At 41.3% G+C, this 9,365-nt stretch overlaps 1 pseudogene; it reads right to left on the reverse strand.

Annotated features, from left to right (window-relative positions):
* Nucleotides 1-750: 750 nt before the first annotated feature.
* Nucleotides 751-4,438, reverse strand: LOC121570671 (annotated as a pseudogene).
* Nucleotides 4,439-9,365: the final 4,927 nt, after the last annotated feature.

Here is a 9,365-nt window from a genome sequence, read left to right on the forward strand (position 1 = left end):
CTGAATATCTTATATATATATATATATATATATATATATATATATATATATATCTATACTAGCCTAGTCTCATACTGTGCTGTCATTGTTTGGTGTCTACTCATGTTTTTTTGTACAACATTTGGCACCAAAGCAATCAGTGAAAGAAATGTGAAGGATCCTAAAGTGCATCCCTGTGCAGTACCTGAGGTAATAGTAGATACATCAGTGTATACTTCCGGACCGGTTAGGTTGTCACAGTATCATGTTGAGTTTCCTGTTTGTCAGAGAAGTCCAGGGCTCCATTTTCCCCTGCAGGAGGAAATAACACAGAGGAGAGAAACTTTAAAATGTCTTGAAGCTAAAACCGAAAACAAATCTGGGTGGCTTTACACATGTAAATGATCTAAAAATACCAAACAAGGCAGTTCTTTATTCAAAGGGAAGATTTGACAAAGCTAATTTTAGTCGCAGGGCACAACTCACGATTCACCCCATATGAATATCTCTCTGGGGAGAGATTTCTCTCTCCCTGATGACGGTTAATACTTCTCCCCTCAATTTATCATCTTTTGTCCTGGCCGACAGCCTTTTTTTAACAGCCTTTCTCCCCTGACTCCCTGGGGTCAACACTGACTGTACAACCGGTCTACACACTAAGGCCAGATTCAGTTGCTAGTCTTGGCTGGTTGTCTCATGTCTTGCCTGCTCCTGAGACACAAAGCGCTGGGTTACGTAAGGCATACCTGGGGGAAGACACGACCCTGGCCCTCACAGTGAGGTGACGCAGGCCCTGGGGCTGCGGGTGCTTCTGCGGTCCAGCAGGTGCAATTGGCTCTCTGCCTGCAGGCAGTAGGTGGTCCAGGGGCTCAGGCCTGAGATCAGGAGCTGTTTGACACAGCCCTCCATTTCAAACGTTTCCTTCACAAGGATTAGTCAGAGAATAGGGTTAGTCAGAGGTGCGATATTTATGAAAAATGTATGTATTCACTAGCTGTAAGTCGCTCTGGATAAGAGCGTCTGCTAAATGACTAAAATGTAAAAATTTACAATATTTGAGTTGTTAGAACTCTGAAGACTTCTGAATCACTTGGCAGCACTCGTCAAGTAAAAAGCTTGAAGTATTCTGTGAACTATTTAAATTATTTGATTTATAACTATTCTGTGACCATTTTGGCTCTAGTCTTAAGATCCAATTAAAACTGATGTTAACATGTGTCCTTTGTCCTGATCTTGTCCACATTCTGATGGTGCCCACATTTTTTGACAGGTGTAGACGATTAAAAGACTCATTGTGATCAGATCTTCCTGACCACCTCCGGAGGAAGTCATTTGTGCCTGGATATCTTAAGAGTATAAACAGATCTGGATGGTCAAACTATTTAAATCATCATTATGCCACCCTGTAAAATAATTGACAGATGGCACCATTGACTTATGGCATAAATAATTGTCTTAACATAAATAAATTCATATTACTTTGAAAGAATATCTGTCAAATAATTTGCATACACGGAGGGACTAGGAAATGTGGTCACAATTCGGGCACAGTGGACGGATAAGAGACACATTTTAATACTAAGTGTAGACATGACTAACCTTGATCAGATAGTGATTAGATCATCTTGAACAGATCACAAAAAACATGTTAGCGCAAGGTGTAAACGGGCCTTTAGAGTAAAAGGTGGAAAATACCATTGTTTAGGATAATTAACGAATTATAAATAACAGTAGCTAGTTACCTCCTCGACGTCATTGTGCATGAGGTGTATTGTATATGACATTCTCTGCAGCTTCCTCACACTGATCCAGCTGCCATTAGGTCTCCTGTGGGGAGAGTGTGGAGGCTTGAGCCGGACCACAATGCCTTTCTCCGTCACATGAAGATGTCAAATAACAGCAGTTCTGAAATATATATTCCTCATTTCAATAAAATGCTTGTGATTACTCATATCCCATGGATAGTAATGAGAAGCACTTAATCTCCCACTTGGGGTTGAATCTGGCGGTTAAGACCCATGAAGACTGGGTTCCTGAGTGGCCTGCGTCTGACCCTGGCGTAGTTCCATTCTCTGGGGTCGGATGTCTCCTGGCTCAGGTCACAGAGAAGCCGGCTGGCACTTCTCTGCATTGGACAAAGTTTAGTAGAGTTGGCATGTTGCTTCCAGTGCAAGACACTTCTGTAGTCCATGGAGTGGAATTTCACCTCCTGTGGGGCGAAGACATCTAGAGGAGTCCCTTTACCTGAAATGGACACCAGTGTCATAAAGCAATACTTTTTCACCTAACTGGAAGAGATACACATTTAAATAATTTTATATTCATGCAACATGCGTCATGTTGAATATTAAGACAGTACTTCCTCTGAGCAGCGACTGAGGAAACACAGCAGTAGCACAGGGATCAGGATGTTATATGTCGGACCCCAGTAAGACTAGCTGTTGCCATTGGCATCGGCTAATGGGGATACTAATAAGTTAAATTAATTAAATTAATTGACATGAAAATGTAATTCAGCCTTCCCTGCAAGCATAACAATTTGTTTGAAGTTTCAAACCTGTATTTAACAACATTGTAATTATAATAATACATTTAATTTGCTTTTATTGTATATTATGCGAAGAAAATACAAAAAAGCTAAGATGAGGGAAATGATAGGGGAACAGATTAAAAAAAGATATTAAAAACAACAGAATTTGTTTGCACGCAACATTTGCCTTATCATTTATAAAAAATATATATGATTTTAGCTACATGAAAAGTACAATATAAAGATCGTTCACAATAGCAAGGTACCAGAAATTATAGCAACAACAGAAATGATCACCACAGCAATCCCCTTACATTGGTATAACTTTGTTATCTGAATATGATAGGACATACTCCTAATACTATCAGTCGTGTAAACAGTCCAAATATAACAAATATACACAGCACAAGACAACTGACAATAACGGAATAACTCACCAGAGGAGGATTGTGGGAGGAGCTATAGGAGGACAGACAATAAACGGAATAACTCACCAGAGGAGGCTGGTGGGAGGAGCTATAGGAGGACAGACAATAAACGGAATATCTCACCAGAGGAGGCTGGTGGGAGGAGATATAGGACGACAGACATTAAATAGACAATAAACTAATGAATATCTCACCAGAGGAGGCTGGTGGGAGGAGCTATAGGAGGACAGACAATAAACTGAATATCTCACCAGAGGAGACTGGTGGGAGGAGCTATAGGAGGACAGACAATAAACTGAATATTTCACCAGAGGAGGCTGGTGGGAGGAGATATAGGAGGACAGACAATACACAGGCAATAGACTAATGAATATCTCACCAGAGGAGGCTGGTGGGAGGAGATATAGGAGGACAGACAATAAACGTAATATCTCACCAGAGGAGGCTGGTGGGAGGATCTATAGGAGGACAGACAATAAACTGGATATCTCAGCAGAAGAGGCTGGTGGGAGGAGCTATAGGAGGACAGACAATAAACAGACAATAAACTGAATATCTCACCAGAGGAGGCTGGTGGAAGGAGATATAGGAGGACAGACAATAAACAGACAATAGATTAATTAATATCTCACCAGAGGAGGCTGGTGGGAGGAGATATAGGAGGACAGACAATAAACAGACAATAAACTGATGAATATCTCACCAGAGGAGGCTGGTGGGAGGAGCTCTCAAAAACATCATTATATTCCCTTGCTACCTTACATAAACATTAATGTCACTCAAGTAGGCACAGACAGGGGTCATTTCGCTACACCCACAATAACATCTGCTAAATATGTGTATGTGACCAATAAAATGTAATTTGATTTGATTTTAATTCTAGCTACTTTTGAAGCACATGGTGTGCCCCAGAAACGAATATGTAACACTGTAAATATATTTGTTTATTATAAAAGCTAAAATGTTGATACGAATAGATGTCAATGAAATTACAAAGTCATTTGTGGAATATTAGGTTTCTACATTGTGTAAAAGCGCTATTTTCCTATTGAGATGCATTACATTATACTGTGAGACGCCTAAGACTGCGCTACAGGATGGACAGCTGTTTGTCCTCGCAGTGGCAGAACACGTGTAACAACACCTGCACAGGATCGGTATATCTGAACATCAGATCTGCGGGACAGGTACAGGATGGCAGCAACAACTGCCCGAGTTACACCAGGAATGCACAATCCCTCCATCAGTGCTCAGACTGTCCACAATAGGCTGAGAGCGGCTGGACTGAGGGCTTGTAGGCCTGTTGTAAGGCAAGTCCTCACCAGGCATCACCGGCAACAACGTTGCCTATGGGCACAAACCCACTGTCGCTGGACCAGACAGGACTGTCAAAAAGTGCTCTTCACTGACGAGACGCGGTTTTGTCTCACCAGTGTTCTGCCGTGGCCAGCGACGAGCACGTCTTGGACCAGTTGGATCGGATGGTGAGGGCTAGGGTCATTCCCCCCAGAAATGTCCGGGAACTTGCAGGTGCCTTGGTGGAAGAGTGGGGTAACCTCTCACAGCAAGAACTGGCAAGTCTGGTGCAGTCCATGATGAGGAGATGCACTGCAGTACTTAATGCAGCTGGTGGCCACACCAGATACTGACTGTTACTTTTGATTTTGACCCCCCTCCCCCCCCTCCCCCCTCCCACCCCCTTTGTTCAGGGACACATTATTCAATTTCTGTTAGTCACATGTCTGTGGAACTTGTTCAGTTTGTCTGTTGTTGAATCTTGTTATGTTCATACAAATATTTACACATGTTAAGTTTGCTGAAAATAAACGCAGTTGACAATGAGAGGACGTTTTTTTATTTGCTGAGTTTATTACGTTCGATAAGAGTAGGTTACAAAAATGAAAGTAGGGTGGTGTTATGGGTCGGTGTATAATGCGAACATCCAGCAACCCAAAGGTTGTGCGTTCAAATCTCATCCATGGACAATTTGAGCTAATTAACAACTTTGCAACTACTTAGCATATTAGCTAACCCTAATGCCTAGCTAACGTTAACGGCCTAGCTAACGTTAGCATTAGCCATCTAGCTAACGTTAGTAACAACAAATTGTAATTGGTAACATATCATACGTATTGCAAATTCGTAACATTGTATGAATTGCAATTTGTAACATATCCTAATTGTAATTTGTAACATACTATACGTACTACATTTGTATTATATTGTACGACCGCTATTACATTGGTAGGCCAATGTAATGTAACATATCATACCAAATAGAATGGTACAGATTTTAGTAACTGTTATGATGAGTTTCTCGGGTATCAAAGAATCAAGGATGCAAGGATATACTTAGACACTTTGTAGACAGTTAATGCAAATGTTTAATGATCGGTACCGGGTTCGTTACAACAATGACCAGAGCTTTGCCCTTGGTGTTACGAACTAACTTGAACAAAGAAGACACTCTACCTTATATACAGTGGGGGGAAAAAGATGAGAGAGGCCTGTAATTTTCATCATAGGTACACGTCAACTATGACAGACAAAATGAGAAAAAATCATCCAGAAAATCACATTGTAGGATTTTTAATGAATTTATTTGCAAATTATGGTGGAAAATAAGTATTTGGTCAATAACAAAACTTTCTCAATACTTTGTTATATACCCTTTGTTGGCAATGACACAGGTCAACAGTTTTCTGTAAGTCTTCACAAGGTTTTCACACACTGTTGCTGGTATTTTGGCCCATTCCTCCATGCAGATCTTCTCTAGAGCAGTGATGTTTTGGGGCTGTCGCTGGGCAACATGGACTTTCAACTCCCTCCAAAGATTTTCTATGGGGTTGAGATCTGGAGACTGGCTAGGCTACTCCAGGACCTTGAAATGCTTCTTACGAAGCCACTCCTTCGTTGCCCGGGCGGTGTGTTTGGGATCATTGTCATGCTGAAAGACCCAGCCACGTTTCATCTTCAATGCCCTTGCTGATGGAAGGAGGTTTTCACTCAAAATCTCACGATACATGGCCCCATTCATTCTTTCCTTTACACGGATCAGTCGTCCTGGTCCCTTTGCAGAAAAACAGCCCCAAAGCATGATGTTTCCACCCCCATTCTTCACAGTAGGTATGGTGTTCTTTGGATGCAACTCAGCATTCTTTGTCCTCCAAACACAACGAGTTGAGTTTTTACCAAAAAGTTATATTTTGGTTTCATCTGACCATATGACATTCTCCCAATCCTCTTCTGGATCACCCAAATGCACTCTAGCAAATTTCAGACGGGCCTGGACATGTACTGGCTTAAGCAGGGGGACACGTCTGGCACTGCAGGATTTGAGTCCCTGGCGGCGTAGTGTGCTACTGATGGTAGGCTTTGTTACTTTGGTCCCAGCTCTATGCAGGTCATTCACTAGGTCCCCCCGTGTGGTTCTGGGATTTTTGCTCACTGTTCTTGTGATCATTTTGACCCCACGGGGTGAGATCTTGCGTGGAGCCCCAGATCGAGGGAGATTATCAGTGGTCTTGTATGTCTTCCATTTCCTAATAATTGCTCCCACAGTTGATTTCTTCAAACCAAGATGCTTACCTATTGCAGATTCAGTCTTCCCAGCCTGGTGCAGGTCTACAATTGTGTTTCTGGTGTCCTTTGACAGCTCTTTGGTCTTGGCCATAGTGGAGTTTGGAGTGTGACTGTTTGAGGTTGTGGACAGGTGTCTTTTATACTGATAACAAGTTAAAACAGGTGCCATTAATACAGGTAACGAGTGGAGGACAGATGAGCCTCTTAAAGAAGACATTACAGGTCTGTGAGAGCCAGAAATCTTGCTTGTTTGTAGGTGACCAAATACTTATTTTCCACCATAATTTGCAAATAAATTCATTAAAAATCCTACAATGTGATTTTCTGGATTTTTTTTTCTCAATTTGTCTGTCATAGTTGACGTGTACCTATGATGAAAATTACAAGCCTCTCTCATCTTTTTAAGTGGGAGAACTTGCACAATTGGTGGCTGACTAAATACTTTTTTCCCCCACTGTACCTTCTGTTACCCTCTTCCTGGCATACATCTGGTAAGTCTCCATGGGCACTCCCTGTCTTTGATGTTCATCACTCTTTACCCCAAGTCACTATCCTGCCCATCACTCATGCTATCCTAAAAATCACTAATCTACCTTGACATAAGGAATGTAGACTTCATGATCCCAAACTACTTATCTCATAACTCTACCTCTGTTCCCCACGATACTATGACATGACATCATTACAGTAACATAATACGTTTTGCTCTAAGACTAGGTTATTGAGAGACTCAGATCTTGTCCCCAGGACTAATTTCCTCTGTCACAGGTCTATGGGGCAGTCGTAGTCTGACAGCTCAGCGAAGTCCCTCTCTGGTTCCCACCCTCTCGTTACCTCCAGTGAAGAGCCTGACCCCACGTTGGGTGACATGACCTCCCCACCGCTCCTCTCCTGGTCCTTCAGTCCAATGTGGAGGTGGAGGACCTCTTTCTGAGGGGTAGTGATGACTGAGGGTCTCGTCTGGCACAGATTCCACAGGGATCTGCATCAGGTGGAAGCCACCAGTTTGCACCTCACTCAGCATGTCTCTCTCAGGGTGCATGGGGGACCCACCTGAACCATGTGACAGCATGGAAGCCTACCAGAGAATGACAAGACATTCAGTCTGTGGGTGAAATATGTTTTTAATGTGCTATTGTCTTGACAGTGTTTGCAGGAGGTATGATGTTTCCCGATGTTGGAGACTGACTTGAGCCCATTTTAATCTGTTTTAATTGTATAATTAGTCTAGCAGTAATTGAGTTATGGGTTAGATGTAACGATCTATGTGCATTGTATTTGGGCAGAGGGAAAGTACAAAGGGGGCCTGTCTGAGGGCCAGAATGATTCCATAAGAGTTGAATGGGAGCCATGTGTCTAGAGCTAATAGATCATAGTTACTGTTCTATAACACCATCTAATATCAACTGTTTTATAACATTATCTACTCTTAGTATGAATATACAGTTTTATACATTGTTAGAGATTGAAAGTGTAATTATCTAGTGGACTGCAGTAGACTGTAGGAATGTGTACTCTCAATAACTCAAGGCCTCTTCTGACTGATAAGTCCTGTGAAAGGAGGAGGAGTATAACGGTACTGGACTCAAGCTGGGCCATGACAACACCAACAGGAGGAACAGACTCAGTTGTTGCCCAGCAACAGAGTTTGATTGTTTATCCTAGAAATACAAGGCGACTCCGCCTAGTCAGAAGATATAAATATATATATTGTGCTTGTGTGTCCTGTAGGGGTGCTGCGCAGCTGCAACACCCAGTGGCGAATAAATCTAGTTTTAGTTTTTCTCTGAGTCCGTCTGGGTTATTGTACCAGAAATTAGAACCGAACACCAATAATTACCTGAAGTGGTGTTGTGGCAACAAACATTTCATATTCACTAGCTATTCGCTACTGGATAGCCTTTTTGCTTAAACATATTAATGGGAGAGGTTAAGCATCAATTACCAATAATATATTATTGTCATTTCCGCGTTAAACTGTGGCTTCAGAGATGGTTTACTGTTGTTCCAATAGATTACATTATGAAGCTGTTTCAGTTGAGACTCACGTTGACAGGAGGAGAAACTGGAGGATAGTACAAAGTCAGTCCGACTCAAAAAGCTCAGTGAAGACCAAGATCTACAGTTACCATATGACTGTTTCTAAAACTGTGCTAAAATTGTGTTGTGGACTAAATGTAGTTCAACTAGTAATTTAACTACATTTTGCAGTAGCTTTGTGGTAGTTTAACTAAATTGAAATCTAGGTAGTGTTTTCAGTAGTAAATTACTTTTATTTGCCAAGTAGCGGTGAAGCGAACTACTGGAACTACACACTACTCCTTTGGCAGAAATAGAATATGGGTGAAGTAGGAAATAATTTCAGGCATCAGACCTGCCTAAATCTCACTTGAAAATCATTTGTGTGTTTAATAAGCTAAAGTACACATTCTGTTAACATAAAAAATATGACCCCAAAGTGATCTGTTCTTGCAATTTGTCGTCTATGACGTTTCAGATGTACATATGTTTTCACAAAGTAGTTTGGATGTAGTGAACTACTTTTAAAGTAACTTTAGTTAAGTAAACTATTTTTTAAACCAGCCATAGCAATGTAGGGTTAATATTTACAATATCATTATTTACACAACTACTGCCTGCACATAAATGCATTATTCTGAAAACGGAAAGCATTTTGGTTGAATTGAGCCCTTGACGGACACAGCTTATTGCGCAATATAAGGGCCAAGTTCCTTCTTTCAAAGATTCCTTGGATATGAGTGAGTTTAATTTTTTTTTCTTTTATAACAAGCTAGATTGGCCTTCAGGCCTACCATGAGCATTCTAACAAACAACACTATTTTATC

Source organism: Coregonus clupeaformis, chromosome 1 (assembly GCF_020615455.1).
Source record: "Coregonus clupeaformis isolate EN_2021a chromosome 1, ASM2061545v1, whole genome shotgun sequence".
Classification (NCBI taxonomy): Eukaryota; Metazoa; Chordata; class Actinopteri; order Salmoniformes; family Salmonidae; genus Coregonus; species Coregonus clupeaformis.